The following is a 23,237-nucleotide window of genomic DNA, read 5'->3' as shown; positions in this document are numbered from 1 at the left end:
GCTTCGTCAAAGCGCACGCATCATCATCATCATAAATGTTGTGCTCTTTTTTTTTGTATTTGAGGAGTCCTCTGTTTCGTGATCAAGGCTTCCCTGTCAATACAACGTGATCTTTGACAGCAGTCAATACACTGTCTCTTAAAGCAAAACACCACGCTCGATGGCATGATTTGAATGACCGATTTGTAATCCCATAAACACAGTACCATTTTGACAATAGAACTCGGAGGTGTACAGAGTTTGTTGGCCGGCTGCGGCATATAGCTGTGGAGAGAATTTGCCTGACTATCCAGACTCTTAGCTCCGGCCAAGGTACGCCACGCCCACGGACGTTAGTTTCTTCTCGGCGAACTACAGAGCAGCGGAATGTAGTGTGAGTCGTCCGGTCAGCACCAGACACTACCGACTGAACTTCCAGGTCTTCGCTCAAAGGATGTATACTTGATACGGATATTCCTGCCTCAACAAGGCTACTAACGATCGAGGTCGGGGCTCGGAAATGATGGACTCGGCAGATTAATTTACAATCACTGCCACTATTTAGAATGTCCGTTGTGTTCTGCAGAAAACATTGGGAAACAGGGCTATTCCGCCTGGGTCGGCTCATTTGAAGCTAAAAAAGTAAGAAATGTCAGACTTGGAAATCGCACGCACAGATGCTACTCATTTGGGTGATAATATATGTGGGAACTAATTGCAACGCAACTGCCCTCCTCGGTGCAAGTGAGTGTTCTTTGCGCACCAAGTCCAGAAATCTTGGCTGGTTGTGTTGCTTCTTCACTCTGTTACTGGGGAAGCAGACCGGCGGCAAATCGATGCATTTATTGTTAAAATCTACTCGGGCTATTTACCTCGTGGCATAGCCTCCTGGAGATTGACATATAACGGAGAGGCAACATCAGGAATATCGGGAATAGAGGTAACCATCTATCATCATGATTTCATTGTTTTCTCATATGCATGATTTTCAATCCGGACAAAACATAGTAAGAAAAAAGTGCGAATTGTTTCTACATATTGTCACATTGAGCTGTTACGTTATAGTAGAGTTCCCTGTGTAATTTCATTTTTCATGGTAGGCTATTACGAGGTGTGGATCAGGTGTGGTTTGTTTGACTTGGTGGGAGTCTAAAACAGAATGCGGCGTAAAGGTCTATGGATATGCAATTGCACCACTCGTTGGGAGAAAGGTGACTACTCTAGTCTTGTTTGACTGTCTCACGACAGAAACAACCACAGGAAATGTAGATATGGTCATTATCAACTTTGTTCCCCCATCCAGATATTTACCACTTACATTATTTCATCCAATCATCATCCTTCTATGTCTTGATTTGTGACAAATACGACATGCACTCGTACAGCACACCAAACTGCTTGGCGACTTTGTGGAATAAGCTTCTTACGATTCGTTATAGCCATTGCATTTTCTAAATCGATTCGATTGTGTGTCAAGTCCACTATGGCCAATGGAGATGGTAGCCTAGAATGTGAAGAAAGTGTTAATTATGAAGAATGCATTGGAAGTTATTTTAAAAAACGTTGACTGAACGGAACCTAACCAATGTGTTTATTTGTGTTGATCCATTTCAAAAAGACAGAAAAAGGGCGAGACCGTGTCTGTAAAATCGATCTCCAATCACCTTGCAATTCCACAAGGCTACACAGCATTTATGTTGGGACACTGATGTTCCCCACAACGTCAAGGAGGAAGTTTAAGAAATGCCTCTGCGTATGAGTAATGTGATGACTAATGTGATGAGCAGTAACACAATTTCGTCTCGTCTACTCACAACGTCTGGTCTAGCCTTTTTTTTTTTTTGTATTGCACCGTGGTGGATCTATGTTTCTTCAATAATTCAAAATGACTTTTAATCATTCGCCTCCCTTGGCATTACATAACACAGGACCACTTTTAATGAATATGTTCCACCTGAGCTACTTGGCTGTTAGCCTAATGCACGTCGTTGAGCTTGTGCAATTCGGCTTTTGGCCGCCGCCCGAGGTCTCTCCTCTTCATTGCCCACTCATGGCTGTGCATTTTTTTTTCTCTCCCACTGATGCAGCACCTAGCTGTATATCCTTTCTACACCTAGCTGTATATCCTTTCTACACCTAGCTGTATATCCTTTCTACCGTAAATCCAGCGAGGAGTGTTCTGAATGTCAAGCTGCAGTGCCTGAAAATGTCTTATTTTATACTGCAGGTAGGGGGCCACGGAGCACCAGCGCTTGCAGCTCCCTCCTCACATGAACTAAAGTCAGTTATGCTTCACGTGGCAATGTCCTTATGTCTGTGGAAACAAAGTTAATATGCTACTAAACCATCCAGGTCAGATAGGACGTGCATGTTTGTCTGGTTAGATACAGGTAACTGCCAAAAATAATGGAAACACTTGAACAAATGAAGGATGCAAAGTGTGTTGAAAAGCAGGGGTGTAAGGCCCCGCTACACTACAGCCACCGGGCATCCGGCGTTGCCATCAGCCGTCAGCAATTGAGGGAATGCCTTCCTTTGAAGTCAATCAAAGCTGCTGTACTGCCCATGTGTTGCGCTCGCGTTGCAGCGTCCAAGCTCAAGAATGGCCAAGGTTCAATTCTCGATGGCTGACACGACAGCTCATCCTGTCATTCCTTAAAGGAATAAGGAGAAATAAAGTTGATTATTGCATGGCCTCGAGTAGACACCACTGGTTGTTTTTAGTAAGATTTATGAAGTCAAGCCACCTTGACTATGTTCACAATGTAAACAAAATCAACTTGTGTAATTAGAAGATAATTTAGTACAACCATCAGCAACAACTAAATTAATACTTGCGAATAACTGGACAAAAGCTATTGCACTTATACATAACGGAACAGTACAATAGGGGAAATAGAATATAGTCGCTCTTTGCTTCTAATCCTCTTCTCTCTCAAAACAACGCATTCCGTGTAGCAGGCAGAACGTCACATTGTCCTGAAGCTGATGGCTATGCAACGCAATGCATAGAGTGGAGCTGAGGTGTTAGGGTTATGCATAAACAAGCAGGGCAGGCCATTATTTTAGCGCCCATGGCTAGGCCCCCATGCACAGGGTTACGTGTGGTCACTGAATGGTTTGATGAGCATGAAAGCAATGTAAACCATATACCGTGGTCATCTGAGTCACCAGATCTCAACCCAGTTGAACACTTATTGAGGTTCTCAAGTTTCAAGTTTTATGAGTCATATGTGCTGCGTGGTATACACTGTCCAATGAAAAGCTAACTTGCAGGTTACTTCTCAATGCAACAACAATAAGAAAACATATTAGCATAAGTATAATACAGGAAGCCACCATTTATAGTTCAAAATGTACATGTGTTTCAGGGAAGGGGGAATTGGGGCGCAAGTGTTTAAATGATGCAGTATTTAGGCAATCATTATAAGTCTGGTAGCAGCAGTTGTATGTGTAGCATTAGTGACGGAGAAGAACAATTGATTCAGTTAAATATCGGGATATTATTTTGGACGAATATCGTATTGTTTTGACTATATCGCAATATTATTGTTCCGCTAGTTGCCTGTACCTTCACTGAACCACAGATTGTTCTCCATCTTCTTTTTAAATAAGGGAGCCGGTATCTTTTCAGCACTTTTATTTCCAGGACTGATCAAGACTCGTTATGTCTTGTCCCTCTGCGGCAGACAATATGGTGAGAAATATGTTTTTAACATGGAATCGCAATAAAATGACAGTATCAAATAGTAATACATATTGTATCGACAACTAAGTGTCGTGATAATCGTATTGGAAGGTCCCTGGCAATTCTCAGCTCTATGTCGCATGAATATATATATACAGTGGGGCAAAAAACTATTTAGTCAGCCACCAATTGTGCACGTTCTCCCACTTAAAAAGATGAGAGAGGTCTGTAATTTTCATTATAGGTACACTTCAACTATGACAGACAAAATGTGGAAAAAAATCCAGAAAATCACATTGTATGATTTTTAATGAATTTATTTGTAATATATGGTGGAAAATAAGTATTTGGTCAATAACAAAAGTTTCTCAATACTTTGTTATATACCCTTTGTTGGCAATGACAGAGGTCAAACATTTTCTGTAAGTCTTCACGAGGTTTTCACACACTGTTGCTGGTATTTTGGCCCATTCCTCCATGCAGATCTCCTCTAGAGCAGTGATGTTTTGGGGCTGTTGCTGGGCAACACGGACTTTCAACTCCCTCCAAAGATTTTCTATGGGCTTGAGATCTGGAGACTGGCTAGGCCACTCCAGGACATTGAAATGCTTCTTACGAAGCCACTCCTTCGTTGCCTGGGCGGTGTGCTTGGGGTCATTGTCATGCTGAAAGACCCAGACACGTTTAATCTTCAATGCCCTTGCTGATGGAAGGAGGTTTTCACTCAAAATCTCACGATACATGGCCCCATTCATTCTTTCCTTTACACGGATCAGTCGTCCTGGTCCCTTTGCAGAAAAACAGCCCCAAAGCATGATATTTCCACCACCATGCTTCACAGTAGGTATGGTGTTCTTTGGATGCAACTCAGCATTCTTTGTCCTCCAAACACGATGAGCTGAGTTTTTACCAAAAAGTTGTATTTTGGTTTCATCTGACCATATGACATTCTCCAAATCTTCTTCTGGATCATCCAAATGCGCTCTAGCAAACTTCAGACGGGCCTGGACATGTATTGATCAGAAATTTATCAGAAATACAGTGTAGACATTGTTAATGTTAATGACTATTGTAGCTAGAAAAGGCAGATTTTTTCTGGAATATCTACAGAGGCACATTAACAGCAACCATGTGTTCCAATGGCACGTTGTGTTAGCGAATCCAAGTTTATCATTTTAAAAGGCTAAATGATCATTAGAAACCATTTTGCAATTATGCTAGTACAGCTGAAAACTGTTGCTGATTTAAAGAAGCAATAAAACTTGCCTTCTTTAGACTAGTTGAGTATCTGGAGCATCAGCATTTGTGGGTTCGATTACAGGCTCAAAATGGCCAGAAACAAAGAACTTTCTTTTGAAATTCGTCAGTTTATTCTTGTTCTGAGAAATGAAGGCTATTCCATGCGAGAAATTGCCAAGAAACTGAAGATCTCGTACAATGCTGTGTACTACTCCCTTCACAGAACAGCCAAACTGACTCTAACCAGAATAGAAAGAGGAGTGGGAGGCCCCAGTGCACAACTGAGCAAGAGGACAAGTACATTAGACTGTCTAATTTGAGAAACAGACGCCTCACAAGTCTTCAACCGGCAGCTTCATTACATAGTACCAGCAAAACACCAATGTCAACAGTGAAGAGGCGACTCCGGGATGCTGGCCTTCTAGGGAGAGTTCCTCTGTCCAGTGTGTGTTCTTTTGCCCATCTTAATCTTTTCTTTTTATTGGCCAGTCTGAGATATGGCTTTTTCTTTGCAACTCTGCCTAGAAGGCCAGCATCCTGAGGGTTGCCTCTTCATTGTTGAAGTTGAGACCGGTGTTTTGTGGGTACGATTTAATTAAGCTGCCACTTGAGGCCTTGTGAGGTGTCTGTTCATAAGTGACCCCAACCTTTTGAACGGTAGCATATATACAGTGCATTCAGAAAGTATTCAGACCCCTTGACTTTTTCCACATTTTGTTACGTTACAGCCTTATTCTAAAATTGATTACATTTCATTTTTCCTCATCAATCTACACACAATACCCCATAATGACAGGTTGAAAACAGGTTTTTGGACATTTTTGGAAATGTATAAAAAAATAAAATAAAAAATACCTTAAGTATTCAGACCCTTTGCAATGAGACTCGAAATTGAGCTCAGGTGCACCCTTGAGATGTTTCTAGAACTTGACTGCGGTATATTCAATTGATTGGACATGATTTGGAAAGGCGCACACCTGTCTTTATAAGGTCCCACAGTTGACAGTGCATATCAGAAAAAAACCAAGCCATGATGTTGAAGGAATTGTCCGTAGAGCTCCGAGACAACGTTGTGTCAATGCACAATCTGGGGAAGGGTACCAAAACATTTCTGCAGCATTGAAGGTCCCCAAGTACACATCGGCTTCCATCACTCTTAAATGGAAGAAGTTTGGAAGCACCAATATTCTCCCTAGAGCTGGCCACCCGGCCAAACTAAGAAATCAGAGGAAAAGGGCCCTGGTCAGGGAGGTGATGGTCACTCTGACAGAGCTCCAGAGTTCCTCTGTGGAGATGGGCGAACCATCTCTGCAGCACTCCACCAATCAGGCCTTTATGGTAGAGTGGTCAGACGGAAGCCACTCCTCAGTAAAAGGCATATGACAGCCCACTTGGAGTTTGCCAAAAGGCACGTACAGACTCTCAGACCATGAGAAACAAGATTCTCTGGTTTGATGAAACCAAGATTGAACTCTTTGGCCTGAATGCCAAGCATCACATCTGGAGGAAACCTGGCATCATCCCTATGGTGAAGCATTTTTATTTACCTTTATTTAACTAGGCAAGTCAGTTAAGAAGAAATTCTTAATTTCAATGACAGCCTAGGAACAGTGGGTTAACTGCCTGCTCAGGAGCAGAACGACAGATTTGTACCTTGTCAGCTTGGGGATTTGAACTTTCAACCTTCTGGTTACTAGTCCAACGCACTAACCACTAGGCTACCCTGTCACCCTAAAAGCATGGTGGTGGCAGCATAATGCTGTTGAGATGTTTATCAGCGGCAAGGACTGTAAGACTTGTTATGATCGACGGAACGATGAATGGAGCAGAGAGATCCTTGATGAACACCTGCTCCAGAGCACTCAGGACCCTGACCCTAAGCCAAAACAATGCCGGACTGGCTTCGGGGCAAGTCTCTGAATATCCTTGAGTGTCCCAGCCAGAGCCCGGACGTGAACATCTCTGGAGAGATCTGTAAATAGCTGTGCAGCGAAGCTCCCCATCCAACCTGACAGAGCTTGAGAGGATCTGCAGAGAAGAATGAATGAAACTCCCCAAATACACTTGTGCCAAGCTTGTAGTGTCATACCCAAGAAGACAAGGCTGTAATCGCTGCCAAAAGTGAGTCAACAAAGTACTGAGGAAAGGGTCTGAATGTTATGGAAATGTAATTTTTTGTTTGAACCTTTATTTAACCAAATCAAATTTATTTATAAAGCCCTTCTTACATCAGCTGATATCTCAAAGTGTTCTACAGAAACCCAGCCTAAAACCCTAAACAGCAAGCAATGCAGGTGTAGAAGCACGGTGGCTAGGAAAAACTCCCTAGAGAGGCCAAACCCTAGGAAGAAACCTAAAGAGGAACCAGGCTATGTGGAGTGGTCAGTCATCTTCAGGCGCTGTGCCGGGTGGAGATTAATGATCTGAATGGTAAATGGTCTGAATGTATCACTTCAGTTTTTTAAATGTAATACATTTGCAAAATGTTCTAATAAACCGTTTTTGGTTTGCCATTATAGGGTATTGTGTGTAGATTGATGATGAACAAAAGGATTTATTCAATTCAGAATAACGCTGTAACGTAACAAAAGTTGGTAAAAATCAAGGGTTCTGAATACTTTCCGATTGCACTGTGTGTGTGTGTGTGTGTGTGTCTGTGTGTGTGTCTGTATATATATGTATATATATATGTATATATATATATATATATATATATATATATATATATATATATATACACACACAGTTGGAAGTAAGAAGTTTCCAGACAGCTTAGCCAAATACATTTAACCTCAGTTTTTCACAATCCTTCTCATGAAGCCATCTATTTTGTGAAGTGCACCAGACCCTCCTGCAGCAAAGCACCCTCACAACATGATGCTGTCACCCCCATGCTTCACGTTTGGGATGGTGTTCTTTGGCTTGTAAGCCTCCCCCTCCCCCTTCCAAACATAACAATGGTCATTATGCCCAAACACTTATATTTTTGTTTCAACAGACCAGTGGACATTTCTCCAAACGTACGTTCTTTGTCCCCATGTGCAGTTGCAAACCGTAGTCTGGCTTTTTTATGGTGGTTTTGGAGCAGTGGCTTCTTCCTTGCTGAGCGGCCTTTCAGGTTATGTTGATTTAGGACTCGTTTTACTGTGGATATAGATAGTTTTGAACCTGTTTCCTCCAGTATCTTCACAAGGTCCTTTGCTGTTGTTTTGGGATTGATTTGCACTTTTCACACCAAAGTATGTTAATCTCTAGGAGACAGAACGTGTCTCCTTCCTGAGCGGTTTGACTGCTGCGTGGTCCCATGGCGTTTATACTTCCATACTATTGTTTGTACAGATGAACGTGGTACCTTCGGGCGTTTGGAAATTGCTCCCAAGGATCAACCAGACTTGTGGTCTACAAGTTATTTTCTGAGGTATTGGCTGATTTCTTTTGATTTCTCCATGATGTCAAGCAAAGAGGCACTGAGTTTGAATGTAGACCTTGAAATACATCCACAGGTACACCTCCAATTGACTCAAATGATGTCAATTAGCCAATCAGAAGCTTTTAAAGCCATGACATTTTATGGAATTCTCCAAGCTGTTTAAAGGCACAGTCAACTTAGTGTATGTAAACTTCTGACCCACTGGAATTGTGATGCAGTGAAATAATCTGTCTGCAAACAATTGTTGGAAAAATTAATGGTGTCATGCACAGAGTAGATGTCCTAACCGACTTGCCAAAACCATAGTTTGTTAACAAGAAATTTGTTGAGTGTTTGAAAAACACGTTTTAATGACTCCAACCTAAGTGTATGTAAACGTCCGACTTCAACTGTATGAATATATGTGTGTGTGTGTGTGTGTGTGTGTGTGTGTGTGTGTGTGTGTGTGTGTGTGTGTGTGTGTGTGTGTGTGTGTGTGTGTGTGTGTGTGTGTGTGCGTGTGTGTGTGCGTGCTAGGGTGCAGAGAGTCAGTGAAGGTGGCCACTCCAGTTCAAGTGTTCAGCAGTCTGATGGCTTGTAGATTGAGAAGGTCTCTGATCCTGTTGTTATCAGACCTCGTGCTCCGATTTATCGTCTGCATGACGGTGAGGGTATGAGCAGCTTATGCCTGGTGTGTGTGGGGTCCTTGATGAGGATGCTGCAGGCCTTCCTCAGGCACCGTTTCGAGTAGATGTCCTTGATGGGTGGGAGCACGGTCCCAGTGGTAATTCTGGAGCGGCGCCTGAGACTGTGTTTTACACCACTATCAACAAAACACCAAACTAATTGAATTTCTCGTGGGAGAAGGTTGTCACATTCCTCCACCATTCCTCCAGACACTTGTACAATCTATGCCTATGTGCATTGAAGCTGTTCTGGCTCGTGGTGGCTCGACGCCCCTTTTATGACACTTTATGTTGGTGTGTTCTTTATTTTGGCAGTAACCTGTTGCCCTCTGCATTCTTGCATTGATCCACTCCCTGTGTGTGTTAATGGGTAGGCTGACGTTGGCTCTGTTGTTCAACAGCTGCCAAGTATCTGTGTGCATGTCTGGACTGTTATCTCCCTCCTTTTGTCATTCTGCTGTGTGCCCGGAGGTGACAAAAAAACACTTGAAATCTTGAGATACGCTGTCCTCAAATTAACAAAGAGTGTATGCGCTCCCGAGGTATTGTATCTCTCGAGATCTATTAGTGCTGTCTGGCGTCCTTTGTCCCGCGATGATGAATGCCAGATTCTCCCCTCCCCCCCTCCATCCCTTCTCCCACCCTCTACCCTTCTGTCTCAAAGACAGGCGACACATGAAATGACAGTGCCCTCCGCCCATGTAGTTTCCATGTTGCTGGTGAGGACATCATACCGCCAGCTTGTGGCTGTCAGTGCCAGCATGACTCTATAATAAGGCACATGGCTGCCCCATCTGCTCTTGGGTTCACCATTTAAATGTGAGAATAGGCCTGGTGGAGCATCCTGGCCTCGGAAGGGTTTGTAAGGACTTTCCCAAAATCAGTTGGATCTTCCAGAAATATGATTTACAGCTAAAACTTTATTTTCTACTTGGAGACCGTAAAACATGTAGCGCAAATCATGGCAAGTCGAAAAGGAACTGTTGGATTTAGTTCCTGAAATGTTCCTCCCAAAATGGAGGAGTTCCTCCCAGAATGAATGTGTCTAAAATGAACACAGTTGGAACAACATTTCACTATGATCGCAGATCAACTTAACGACGAGAGGTGCATGTGTATTCCATGGTGCATTTTGAAATGAATGGTAAAGCGCGATATCATTTCTGTGTTGAAAATGAGCTCCGTCGCCATTAGTTTTCGCCTGTCGGAAGTTCTCGTTAACGGTTTTGGTGAAATAATGGTCAGAGTTGTTCTCGGTTGAGCATTGCCTGTAGGCTACAGTAACCACGTCCACCGAGGTGCTAGATTTCAGCAGTTTTGGACCAATCACCTGATCTGTTGATAATGCAAGTGTCGGCTCCCGCTTAGTAAGCACTTATTAAACGGGTGTTCTTCCATCCAGTCCTTCAGGCCACGAATCCTTTCAAGTCGAGCTCGTAGGCCTGGGCTTATCAACCAGGACGGCGTGTTAGCCGAACACTTCAGCGTGGTAATTAAGTCTCTTCACCCCCAAGGATCCTGGTGTCAGTAAAAACCCAACAATGCTCAAAGATAGAGAAGGGGGGAGAGACAGAACTTCAGGAATAGCTGTATGCTAATGTGAAAACTTGGTGAAGTGATGTGATCCTCAAAATGTGCAAGGTGTTTTCATCACACGTGAAAGTGTGCTGAGATGGATGTGTCAGGCACATATTGATACCTTTTTCCTGGGTTCCTGTTTTTGTACCTTGATGTAGCTGGCGTCTTTGACGAGGCTTCCTGCCAGCTACGCCAGGAAGCCTGGCCTCCATTAGCCGCTCTCATGTTGATCGTTTCACAATGGCTATGCGCTTACTTGCGTCGACAGTCAATAATATGTTGTTGATTCTGTCCCCGCATCGGTTAAATGAGTCTTTTGGACAAGTCTTTTCCAAATGTGTGTTCGGGTTGGGCCTTCTCCAAAAGAAGAGGGCACAGCACCAAATGTGTTTCTTTGATGACATTTTTTGATGCATTTCTCCCTGGGATTGAGGCAGATATTTCTGCACCGGAGTAGAGCTTGTCGTGAGCCCGGTGCTGTATGATGACGACAGGAAGTCCTAATCCCCGGCGAGCATAGGGAGCGTGATTTACAGGAAGTGTGTTTTATGCATGTATAATTATGTTCTACAAAGACTAACATCACAGCCAGCTACCAGATCCCTTACTTAATGACACCGCTTTCCCTGCTCATCATGTATATCAGCTCCACAGTGCTCATAACCCCACTCCCATCACTAGTGCCACCCCTTAAACCCTCAACCCCGCCCCCCACCCCCACCCCCACCCCATCCACTCCATCCAGTACTTAACACCACTAAGTGTAGCTCTATTGCATCACAATGGTCCTTTTTAGCTATGGGTCCACAATTAGCCCAGCATGTCATTAACCAAATGATCCTTATCAAATCACAAGTCATATTATTATTAGTCATCAGCCCCCCTGTTACCACCCACTGAGATGGAACAGATTTGCATACCAGGCTTATGACTAAAGTGGGGGTCCATCGCTCCCCCATCTCACGCCAGAAGCCATTCTTCAAGGTGGAACTTTGGGCTCTATGGCTATTGTTGGACCTGGGGACTGTGGCCTTCTGCATCTCATGGTGGTTGTTACTGTGGCAAGAAAAAGAGGGAGACTGTGGCATCTGACAATGTATAATTTTCAAATTTCCCCCAAACTTTTCTATTAGCAAATTCGTATTCCATCTATTGTACAACTATTATTATCTCGCTAATTACGCCAGTTGTCTCTTTGACCTTTCTTATTCGTTTGGGTGACATCAAAGCGAGAGGATGACACATCGATGGCACCTCACTGTTAAATGTAAGATTGTAATTGCAATAATTAGCTTGCAACATTTAGGATGGATCTCATTTGAATTCCTAATTACTAGGTAGGCAAACGAGGGTCTTTCAGTTCCTTTGTGTTTGCCATTTTACACTAAGGTAGAGGTTAAGTATGGGATAATGGGTTAGGGTTAGGGGGTTAGGGTTACCCTAACCTTATCTTATCTCACTAGGTTGGCTACAGAAGATTCAACGACATTCGCTGATGGATTATGGGGGTTCAAAAAGTCCCACGGCCTGTTATTACACAAGTCAACCTTAAATTCCTACGCCTCGTTTATTTTATCTCAACAGTTGGCCTTCCTTTGACTTCATATCCTGGCCTGTATTCTGTGCTCTATATTCTCGCCCCACCACCTGTCCCCCCTCTCTCTCTGCTGTAACCACTGCCACAGACTGAACTAATCCCTTTCCGAATCCCCTCCGGGGAACAGATCTGGCTCTGTGGGGCTGTTCCTCCTCCTCCCCGGCTGCCGCATGCCGAGGTGACTCAATCCCGCTGCATCCTGCCTAGTGAGCCGCCAGAATCTCAATCAGCCTGCTTCTGACCTCTGCTGCCAGGCAGCTGGATTGGTGCCACTCACTGCCTGATTAGATGGGGGGGTATTAATGGATAGCTACTGCACTGTGCCCGGGCTGGGACAGGCCTCACTGCCAGGTCAGCTCCTGTGCTCTACACGTCCAAAGTCACATATTGCTATCTGGACTTTTTATATTAGCCCTAGTGGGCACAGCACTTGGCCAGCAAGTCAACCATGACACACAGCAATACCCTGTGAATATCAGTGTTCTCCCAATCCCCCTCCCAGCCTAGTGCAGCCTGCCGGGCGGATAATATAAATAACAATGTTCTCTGTCACCATCTGCATCCTCTCCTATCAGACGGTGGGATCTATGCAGACCTATCCCGCTCAGTGTCACCAGGCCATGACGCCACATCTGGGCCTGCGTACATCCATCCACATTAGCGTTAGTGCTGCCAAGGTTAGTGTGCCGGTCGAGAGGATTCCTGAGCTAAGACTTTACTGACACACATCAGGTTGGGATAAGGGGCGGAAAAAGCAGACTGGGGGGGTTTATGATCAGAATTATGCAGGGAGAATCACATTCCCGAACTCATTCACCTCAAAGATCCTCGAGTAGATTGGTCCAGATCTAAATATAAAACATATAAATAACCCAAAAAGCAGAGGATCTATTCATGACAAAAGGATGAGGGATGGGCAGAAACAGGGAGAGAGGGAGGAATATAGTAAACATGTGAGACAGAGATTGAGAGAGAGTTATAGAGGCCAGAGAGAGAGAATTATAGAGGCCAGAGAGAGAGTGTTATAGAGGCCAGAGAGAGAGAGAGTTATAGAGGCCAGAGAGGGAGAGAGTTATAGAGGACAGAGAGAGAGAGAGAGTTAGAGGACAGAGAGAGAGAGTTATAGAGGACAGAGAGAGAGAGAGTTATAGAGGACAGAGAGAGAGAGAGAGTTATAGAGGAGAGAGAGAAAGAGTTATAGAGGACAGAGAGAGAGAGTTATAGAGGCCAGAGAGAGAGTTATGGAGGACAGAGAGAGAGAGAGTTAGAGGCCAGAGAGAGAGTTATAGAGGAGAGAGAGAGAGAGTTATAGAGGCCAGAGAGAGAGAGTTATAGAGGCCAGAGAGGGAGAGAGTTATAGAGGACAGAGAGAGAGAGAGAGAGTTAGAGGACAGAGAGAAAGAGAGAGTTAGAGGACAGAGAGAGAGAGTTATAGAGGACAGAGAGAGAGAGAGTTATAGAGGACAGAGAGAGAGAGAGAGAGTTATAGAGGAGAGAGAGAGAGTTATAGAGGACAGAGAGAGAGTTATGGAGGACAGAGAGAGAGAGAGGTAGAGGCCAGAGAGAGAGTTATAGAGGAGAGAGAGAGAGAGTTATAGAGGACAGAGAGAGAGAGTTATAGAGGCCAGAGAGAGAGAGAGAGCATTATAGAGGCCAGAGAGAGAGTGTTATAGGAGGCCAGAGAGAGAGCGTTATAGGAGGCCAGAGAGAGAGATGGGGTAGGGGAGGGGACTGTTGCCAGCTGCTCCTCTATCATATCCTTTCTGGCCTTGTCACTTGATAACTTGTTCAATTATTTAGTGCTCGACTAAGAAGGAGAGCTGCTGCTGTGGAAACTTCCCCTCAAATCAAATTGTATTGGTCACATACACATGGTTAGCAGTTGGTATTGCGAGTGTAGCGAAATGCTTGTGCTTCTAGTTCCGACAGTGCAGCAACATCTAACATCCAATAGCTAAGTAATATCTAACAATTCCACAACAAATACCTAACAAGCACAAATCTAAGTAAAGTCATGGAATAAGAATAAATACATACAGTGGCAAGAAAAAGTATGTGAACCCTTTGGAATTACCTGGATTTCTGCATAAATTGGTAGTAAAATTTCATCTGATCTTCATCTAAGTCACAAAAATAGACAAACACAGTGTGCTTAAACTAATAACACAGACAATTATACGTTTTAATGTCTTTATTTATTAACACACCATGCACACATTCACAGTGCAGGGTGGGAAATGTATGTGAACCCTTGGATTTAGTAATTGGTTGATCCTCCTTTGGCAGCAATAACCTCAACCAAACTTTTTCTGTAGTTGCGTTTCAGACCTGCACAACGGTCAGGAGGAATTTTGGATCATTCCTCTTTAGAAAACTCTTTCAGTTCAGCAATTTTCCTGGGATGTCTGGTGTGAACTGTTCTCTTGTGGTCATGCCACAGCATCTCAATCGGGTTGAGGTCAGAACTCTGACTGGGCCAGACCAGAAGGTGTATTTTCTTCTGTTGAAGCCATTCTATTGTTGATTTACTTCTGTGTTTTGGGTCGTTGTCCTGTTGCAACACCCAACTTCTGATGAGCTTCAATTATTCTGAACCTCATTGAACATTCTGCGCTGTGCTCTTGGGCCACTCCTAGGGAGAGTAGTAACAGTGCTGAACTTTCTCCATTTATAGACATTTTGTCTTACCGTGGACTGATGAACATCAAGGCTTTTAGAGATACCTTTGTAACCTTTTCCAGCTTTATGCAAGTCAACAATTCTTAATGTTAGGTCTTCTGAGATCGCTTTTGTTCGAGGCATGGTTCACATCAGGCAATTCTTCTTGTGAATAGCAAACTCAAATTCTGCGAGTGTTTTTTATTGGGCAAGGCAGGTCTCAATGATTGGACTCCAGGTTAGCTGACTCCTGACTCCAATTAGCTTTTGGAGAAGTCATTAGCCTAGGGGTTCACATACTTTTCCCAACCTACAATGTGAATGTTTAAATTATGTATTCAACATGGACAAGAAAAATACAATAATTTCTGTGTTATTAGTTTAAGCACACTATGTTTGTTTATTGTTGTGACTTAGATGAAGATAAGATCAAATATGATGACAAATATATGCAGAATTCCAGGTAATTCCAAAGGCTTCACATACTTTTTCTTGCCATTGTATGATATAGGGATGAGCAATGACAGAGCGGCATAGGCTAAGATATTATAGATAGTATAGAATACAGTATATACATATGAGATGTGTAATGCAAGATATGTAAACGTTATTAAAGTGACATTATTAAAGTGACTAGTGTTCTATGGTGACCAATGTTTTCAAGTCTGTATGTAGCCAGCAGCCTCTCTGTGTTAGTGATGGCTGTTTAACAGTCAGATGGCCTTGAGATAGAAGCTGTTTTTCAGTCTCTCGGTCCCAGCTTTGATGCACCTGTACTGACCTGGCCTTCTGGATGGTGAACAGGCAGTGCCTCGGGTGGTTGTTGTCGGCCTTCCTGTGACATCCGGTGCTATAGGTTTCCTGGAGGGCAGGTAGTTTGCCCCCGGTGATGCATTGTGCAGACCGCACCACTCTCTGGAGAACACTGCGGTTGTGGGTGGTTTTGAGGGTTTTAGGTGACAAGCAACATTTCTTCAGCCTCCTGAGGTTGAAGAGGCACTTTTGCGCCTTCTTCACCACACTGTCTGTGTGGGTGGACCTCGGCATGGTCCTAAAGCACACGACACCTCGTTTTGTATCACATTCCAATGATAAAACTGGGGGGTACAAACTCAGCTGACCCCCGGCCCCAGTGAAAGTTGTGCACGTGATACTCTCTGTATCCCGCTTAACCCCTCCCCCCACAGTGCAACGCTCCAGGATGCTCCACTCTCTCTTTGTTCTACCCCCGGCTTTACATCCAAACAGCTGCTACATAAACAAAGCGCCTCCTGATTGACAGAGTATTTATGGAACAAGATGCTGCTTGCTGAGAGGCTCTTATCATGACAGTCTTTTAACCCTGGCCCCAGTGAGAATTTACGCATGCTGTGTTAGCACACAAGCTTGCACACTCTTACAACAGGTTAAACAATTACACAACCCGCTCCTCAAGCAGCATCGGAGTGTGGTGGAGCGGCATTGTCTTTGTTGCCCGTTTTCTGTCTGTTTATGCAGATCTATGTGAGGAGGTGGATGCTGCGCTGGCACATTTCCCTGAGTCAGCGGTTCAATGTTCTCCATAGTGTCTCTGCCACATCATCACATTGCCCAAGCATCCTGCATATGATCCCTGCAACAGCTGTGTGGCTCGGCATGTGTGTGGGCAGAGGGTGGGTAGACGCTAGCCAGAGGTCAACCTGAGTGCTGCACATATTGAGGACAACTCCTGTGAGTTATTCCGTGCTGATCCATTATACAGTAGCTGACGTGGAGTGTGGTGATTCTACTGGGTACTGTAAATTGCATGTCTGTAATTAGGTCCCTTATGGGCCTTGACTATCAGGCAGCAGAGGAGATTACTTGCTTGGGGCCACTGTGTCTAGCTAGTTGGAGAAATTCTTTGTCAGCATCTTTTCGTAATTCAAGTCAGTTGAAATCAATAGCATTCTCTTGGTTTTTTTCTTACAATTTGGTAATTAGAGAAAAGATCCAGTCCAGAGCCCTGAGTTGAGTTAGGGTAGTTTAGGTTAGGCCAGGGCAACAGAGTTAAGGAGGTTAGTAGTGTTCTTGATGGCTTTCAGGGACAGTCGTGAGATCATGCTGATCCAGAGTATGAGCATAACTAAGTTGTACTATATATAGTACTGAATATATAGTGCATTCCTATCCATAATTGTACCATTAGGCATTCAGGCTTCATTACAGTCAATCACAGATAGTGTCAGCTAGCCAAGCATACAGTGCCTTGCGAAAGTATTCGGCCCCCTTGAACTTTGCGACCTTTTGCCTCATTTCAGGCTTCAAACATAAAGATATAAAACTGTATTTTTTTGTGAAGAATCAACAACAAGTGGGACACAATCATGAAGTGGAACGACATTTATTGGATATTTCAAACTTTTTTAACAATTCAGAAACTGAAAAATTGGGCGTGCAAAATTATTCAGCCCCCTTAAGTTAATACTTTGTAGCGCCACCTTTTGCTGCGATTACAGCTGTAAGTCGCTTGGGGTATGTCTCTATCAGTTTTGCACATCGACAGACTGAAATTTTTTCCCATTCCTCCTTGCAAAACAGCTCGAGCTCAGTGAGGTTGGATGGAGAGCATTTGTGAACAGCAGTTTTCAGTTCTTTCCACAGATTCTCGATTGGATTCAGGTCTGGACTTTGACTTGGCCATTCTAACACCTGGATATGTTTATTTTTGAACCATTCCATTGTAGATTTTGCTTTATGTTTTGGATCATTGTCTTGTTGGAAGACAAATCTCCGTCCCAGTCTCAGGTCTTTTGCAGACTCCATCAGGTTTTCTTCCAGAATGGTCCTGTATTTGGCTCCATCCATCTTCCCATCAATTTTAACCATCTTCCCTGTCCCTGCTGAAGAAAAGCAGGCCCAAACCATGATGCTGCCACCACCATGTTTGACAGTGGGGATGGTGTGTTCAGGGTTATGAGCTGTGTTGCTTTTACGCCAAACATAACGTTTTGCATTGTTGCCAAAAAGTTCAATTTTGGTTTCATCTGACCAGAGCACCTTCTTCCACATGTTTGGTGTGTCTCCCAGGTGGCTTGTGGCAAACTTTAAACAACACTTTTTATGGATATCTTTAAGAAATGGCTTTCTTCTTGCCACTCTTCCATAAAGGCCAGATTTGTTCAATATACGACTGATTGTTGTCCTATGGACAGAGTCTCCCACCTCAGCTGTAGATCTCTGCAGTTCATCCAGACTGATCATGGGCCTCTTGGCTGCATCTCTGATCAGTCTTCTCCTTGTATGAGCTGAAAGTTTAGAGGGACGGCCAGGTCTTGGTAGATTTGCAGTGGTCTGATACTCCTTCCATTTCAATATTATCGCTTGCACAGTGCTCCTTGGGATGTTTAAAGCTTGGGAAATCTTTTTGTATCCACATCCGGCTTTAAACTTCTTCACAACAGTATCTCGGACCTGCCTGGTGTGTTCCTTGTTCTTCATGATGCTCTCTGCGCTTTTAATGGACCTCTGAGACTATCACAGTGCAGGTGTATTTATACGGAGACTTGATTACACACAGATGGATTGTATTTATCATCATTAGTCATTTAGGTCAACATTGGATCATTCAGAGATCCTCACTGAACTTCTGGAGAGAGTTTGCTGCACTGAAAGTAAAGGGGCTGAATAATTTTGCACGCCCAATTTTTCAGTTTTTGATTTGTTAAAAAAGTTTGAAATATCCAATAAATGTCGTTCCACTTCATGATTGTGTCCCACTTGTTGATTCTTCACAAAAAAATACAGTTTTATATCTTTATGTTTGAAGCCTGAAATGTGGCAAAAGATCGCAAAGTTCAAGGGGGCCGAATACTTTCGCAAGGCACTGTAATTCTAGATTTCCACCTGCAAGCAAAGGTGTGAAGTTTGGAGACACCCAGTTGTGGAAAACGTACTCATTTCTCATACTTGAGTAAAAGTGAAAGTCACCCAGTAAAATACGACCTGAGTAAAAGGAATGTAGTGAAGTAAAAGTAAAAGTAGTCAAAAATATATAAATAGTCAAGTACAGAGAATCCCCCAAAAACCTACTTAAGTAGTACTTTCAAGTATTTTTGACTTAAGTACTTTACACCACTGGAGTTACCAACTCCAGGACACATCACTTCTCTATAGTGGCATTGGCATTTACAGCTCCCTTTGAGTTAGTGTACTGTCAAAGTGACAAAGATCTGTTGGCAGATATCGCTCCGCACATCGATATGGGTAATGGGGGCGCATGGTTAAACAGGCTGATTTTCATATGACTTTCATGGCCAGCCTGAATGGAGAAGCCACATTCCTTCTCCTCTTGATGTGCGACGGGATGTCACATTTCATACCAGTTCTCTTATTTATGTGCCCACGGATGCTCGTGTTCTTGTTGCAGTGTGAGATGTGTTTAAAATAACATCAGCATTTAACAGACTGAAAGCAAATACATCTTTTTTTACACTTTAGACTTATAAGCCCTAATGGAATGGTCCTATTACACTTGGGCCGTATTTCACACGTTCAGTTTTTATTATGGTTCCCTCGGCTCAAGTTAGCTATGATAACTTTGATGCTTCGTTTTAAACCGGTTCGCCAAGTGCACCCTATCAGGTCTCATAGAGTGGAGGCTGGAATGGAACGCATGGAATGGTGTCCGACACACGGAAGCCACGCGTTTGATACCATTCCACTAGTTCCACTCCAGCCGTTACCACGAGCCCCCCCCCCCCCCCAATTAAGGTGCCACCGACCTCCTGCAGAGTCATACCATTTGACACTCAACACCTTCACATCTCCACTGTAAAAGGTTCCCGCTAACTCTGGGCGGTTGTCTGCCGAGGGTAATATATGTTCATGGGAACGTGTTGCATATTTAACAAGGGCCGTGATTTATTTATAGGGCCCTTAGATATGCATGGTTCCTGAGCGATAGGAGTTCACTTCCCCACTTGTTCTTTCTAACCCATACGTACACCCTTAGAAATAATCGTTTTTTTTTGGCTTGTCTTGTCTAACTAAAAAATTCTAAAAACTTTAAATAGTAGGTGCTATCTAGAACCTGAACGGGTTCTTCAGCTGTCCCCATAACCATTTGAATAACCCTTAACGTTTCTAAGTATAAAATTTCCACGGAGAGGTCTACATCAAAATCAAATCAAACGTAATTTGTCACCTGCGCCGAATACAACAAGTGTAGACTTTACCCTGAAATGCTTACGTACAAGCCCTTTAACTGACAGTGCAGTTCAAAGAAGAAGAAAATATTTACCAAGTGGAACCCAAAAAGGGGTTCACCTGGAACCTAAAAGGGTTCTCCTTTGGGGGAAAGCTGAAGAAACCCTTTGGAACCCTTTTTTTCTTAGAGTGTATAGTTTGTTTGCTAGGACCTAAAGTAGTTTAACCAACAACATCCGCTCCACTCTCGCAGGCTTAACTCGGCTTAGACATAGGTCTAATGCTGTTAACACCATGGATATCTAGGATCCCCTATGTTGGCCTCACTTCCCTTCTGAAATGGCTCTCACAAACAAACTGAAATGGCTCTCACAAACAAACTGAAATGGCTCTCACAAACAAACTGAAATGGCTCTCACAAACAAACTGAATTGGCTCTCACAAACAAACTGAAATGGCTCTCACAAACAAACTGAAATGGCTCTCACAAACAAACTGAAATGGCTCTCACAAACAAACTGAAATGGCTCTCACAAACAAACTGAAATGGCTCTCACAAACAAACTGAAATGGTAAACCTTAAATACGTCATAAATAGTGTCACCTGATAATATAGCCAATGCAGCCAAAGACCAAAGCCATTTCCTGTACTGCACTCCCATTACATGTGACCTGTCGATCACATTGCATCACTCCTCATGTCACGCCCAAACCACATACTTGTTTTTCTCTTCATTTCATCTGACGTCTACTGTTTCATTGCCATACGTGGCTGGGCTGTCACTGGATCTGTCTGAGCCTTTTCACCTTTTGAGCTCTACCCTAAGTGCATGGTAACGTAAGGTCTATAAAATGCGTTTGTGAGTGTGATCCAATGGGTCCTAATGGCTGTTATGTAAGAGTGTGTGTGTGTGTGTGTGTACATGACAGGCTCGCACCTTGATGTATTCTGTTGCCTGGCTCCCAGTCCTACTTTCCGATGGGCTTGGCACTAACTCAACTGACCTGAGTCTGTGTGTAGCGGTCACATGATAGGTCTAGTTGTGCTGCTAGACTAGCAGAGATGTGATTCGTTCAGAGGGTGACATCTGTCTGCTTTGCTCCCCAGTGGGAGAGAGGGAGAGGCCGTGGTGAGCGATGAGAAGAGAGGAGAAATTTACACTGTGATTTATTTCTGTTTGGGGATATCGCACAGGTTGTATTATTCTGTTTAATGCCCTGCCCTTTTTTTCACATAAGTGAAGCTTGAGAAAGGGTTGTTGGATTGTATGTGTTCATGGGTAGATGAATAGGTGGTTGTTGAGACCCTGCACTGAGTTGTCAGATGACTGTTTGATCATTGTCTCCAATGCAGTGGCCTAGAAATGCTTTACTACCGTCAAATGTATAATTGAATGAGTTTGAGCATAACAAAGGTTATGATTAGTGGTAGCAATTCCCATACCAAAAATACAATAATTACTAATGCATGTAGAGACATTGAGTGTACCAAACGTTATGAAAACATGCTCTTTCCATAACATAGACTGACCAGGTGAATCTAGGTGAAAGCTATGATCCCTTATGGATCTCACTTGCTATATTCAATCAGAGACAATTGAGACATGGATTGTACTGTATGGGTGCAACTGAATATTCGGAAGGTGTTCTTAATGTTTTGTACACTCAGTGTATTTGCAAATATGAAATATGCAAACGTGCATCAGAAGTGGTTTAATTCCGTGTGTGCTTTGTGGATTATACCTTTGAAACGATTAGTAAGTTTTGCATATGGCTCTATTTTATACTTATTTTACTATGCGTATTATAAATCAAGGTTCTTTTTTTTGCAGTGGATATTTTCACGTTATCTGCTCACTATAACCCATGATATTAGTGAATGACATCAACGCGGGGTCCATTATAAATGGTGGAGTCTTCTCACTTGTTTTGTTTTCAGAAGCCATTATGGTTTGGTCAGATATTCATTAGCTGGCTCAATGTCACCGTTGAGGGACTGGGAGACGGCTTTAAGGCAGAGACAGCACAATGTTGTTATCCCTGTAAAATCCCGAAGAACACACAAATGGGCTCATCGGGTGTTGTGACATTCAAAGGAGGTTATTGCTGTCGCATCTGAAATTGCTCCGGAACAATAGACATAAAACAACGTATCTTGTATCGTGAGCTATTTTCCCCTTTAATAGAATAAGTGTTTGTCTTTGAAACCAACCGGTGGGTTGAGAAAGGTTCGTATCCACATCAATGGGTTTATTGAAGGACTAGCGAACACAGCATAATTCATTGTCACATTGAAATACACCTCTTAGTACAGTATTTCTATTAGAAGGAGGGCCACATTTGGATTTTGGATATCCCTCAATTATATCCCTCATTTATATTGACTTTGTAAGATCCATTTCGTCTGACATGTAAGTCATCTATTTTTTTTTTTTGGGGGGGGGGGGATAGTTCACATACTGTATATTTGAAATGTGTATCTGAAAGCATCTTGATCAATAATTGATTGAAGTTGGCATATTTCCCCAGGCCTCCTTTAAGACTCAATAACGGTTCCTCTGTAGGTGCTACAAAGAAAATGTTTATTTGAAATATATAAAGCTCTACTGCTTTCTCTGTAATATATATGAGTGGTATTTAGATTTTTATTTTTTTATTATATCAACTTATGAATATTTAACATTGTAAATATGGAAATATCTATTTTTAAAATGTCAATATATTGTTGAACATAATATGGCCATGTATACTTTCCAGAGTAGGATCTCTAATACTTTTAGGGTTATGATTGAATTTGTAAGGATCACCAACAAGAGTAAATGTGAAAATGGATTCACAATGTTCTCCCTCTGCTGGTGATATGCAGGATTGGTTACATTGCCACCTATGCCAAGTTCTCTGTACAAAATGTGACATAACTTTAAAACTAGCAGAGATTGCACTCTGGAACTTTGAGAGGCCTGTAGAGTATATTATATTTAACATTATATTTAAAAAATGCCAAATATACAGTACTAGTCAAAAGTTTGAACACACCTACTCATTCAAGGGTGTTTCTTAATGTTTGACTATTTTCCGCATTGCAGAATAATAGTGAAGACATCGCAACTATGAAATAAGACATATCGAAGCATGTTGAAACCCAAAAAGTGTTTAAACAAATCAAAATATATTTTATATTCTTCAAAGTAGCCACTATTTGCTTTGATGTCAGTTTTGCACACGCTTGGCATTCTG

At 42.8% G+C, this 23,237-nt stretch overlaps 1 protein-coding gene across 3 annotated transcripts in view; it reads left to right on the top strand.

Annotated features, from left to right (window-relative positions):
* Window positions 1-390: 390 nt before the first annotated feature.
* LOC135546122 (leucine-rich repeat and fibronectin type III domain-containing protein 1-like protein) overlaps window positions 391-23,237 on the top strand; it is a 113,218-nt gene continuing 90,371 nt past the window's right edge. For all 3 annotated transcript variants that reach the window (XR_010456544.1, XM_064974289.1, XM_064974286.1), the window contains exon 1: window positions 391-621. The gene's annotated coding sequence lies outside the window, so the exon portion shown is untranslated. The remainder of the gene's footprint in view (window positions 622-23,237) is intronic.

This window comes from Oncorhynchus masou, chromosome 9 (assembly GCF_036934945.1).
Source record: "Oncorhynchus masou masou isolate Uvic2021 chromosome 9, UVic_Omas_1.1, whole genome shotgun sequence".
In the NCBI taxonomy this organism is placed as follows: Eukaryota; Metazoa; Chordata; class Actinopteri; order Salmoniformes; family Salmonidae; genus Oncorhynchus; species Oncorhynchus masou.
The sequence above is the reverse complement of the archived record's forward strand: the minus strand, read 5'-3'. Positions and strand labels throughout refer to the sequence as shown.